Source organism: Cryptotermes secundus, unplaced genomic scaffold, assembly GCF_002891405.2.
Source record: "Cryptotermes secundus unplaced genomic scaffold, Csec_1.0 scaffold407, whole genome shotgun sequence".
In the NCBI taxonomy this organism is placed as follows: domain Eukaryota; kingdom Metazoa; phylum Arthropoda; class Insecta; order Blattodea; family Kalotermitidae; genus Cryptotermes; species Cryptotermes secundus.
In genome coordinates this window covers 5,663,481-5,664,023 of record NW_019741981.1, presented here as the reverse complement: position 1 = coordinate 5,664,023, position 543 = coordinate 5,663,481, and the positions used below count along the sequence as shown (strand labels likewise).

At 37.9% G+C, this 543-nt stretch overlaps 1 protein-coding gene across 2 annotated transcripts in view; it reads left to right on the top strand.

The window, feature by feature from the left end:
* Positions 1–543, top strand: part of LOC111872938 (myb-like protein X) — a 26,043-nt gene that overhangs the window by 9,073 nt on the left and 16,427 nt on the right. The gene's annotated exons all lie outside the window — the stretch shown is intronic.

Genomic DNA, 543 nt, shown 5'->3' with positions numbered 1-543 from the left:
AAATAATCTATAAACCAGACAGATATGAACGAAGTAGATGTTGATAATAACAAGGAAAGGAACAATGTGTTTTTAAATGTTAAATTTTAAACGAAGTGCAGTGTAACAGCAACGTGAGTGTATACGCCTGATGATGGCCATTTGAGGCCGAAACATGTAGTGTAAAGGAGAGCAAGATCAAGGACATATAATATATTGTTTGCACTTGGGTTCGGAGTTCATATCATTTATCGTAATAGCTAGAAAATCGGAAGCTTTCAGATGACCACAAATTCTTTGTTGATTTCCCTTCTGTTGGGGGTATTGTCATGGAGTAATGTCAGTATGTAATATGTAAGTACTTTGTTATCATCTGCATGGGGTTTTGTTGTGCTGTGTTTCTTAGAATACTTCATTAATAAACTGTGCACCAACTGAACTCATAGATGATCCACCTTTCAGCCTACATCTTTTCTGTATATTGACACTGTATTCAGCAGTCACATTTAGTAGGGTACGGAAGAGCTGTGTCCCAGAACACTTCCATTTTTACCCCCCCCCCCC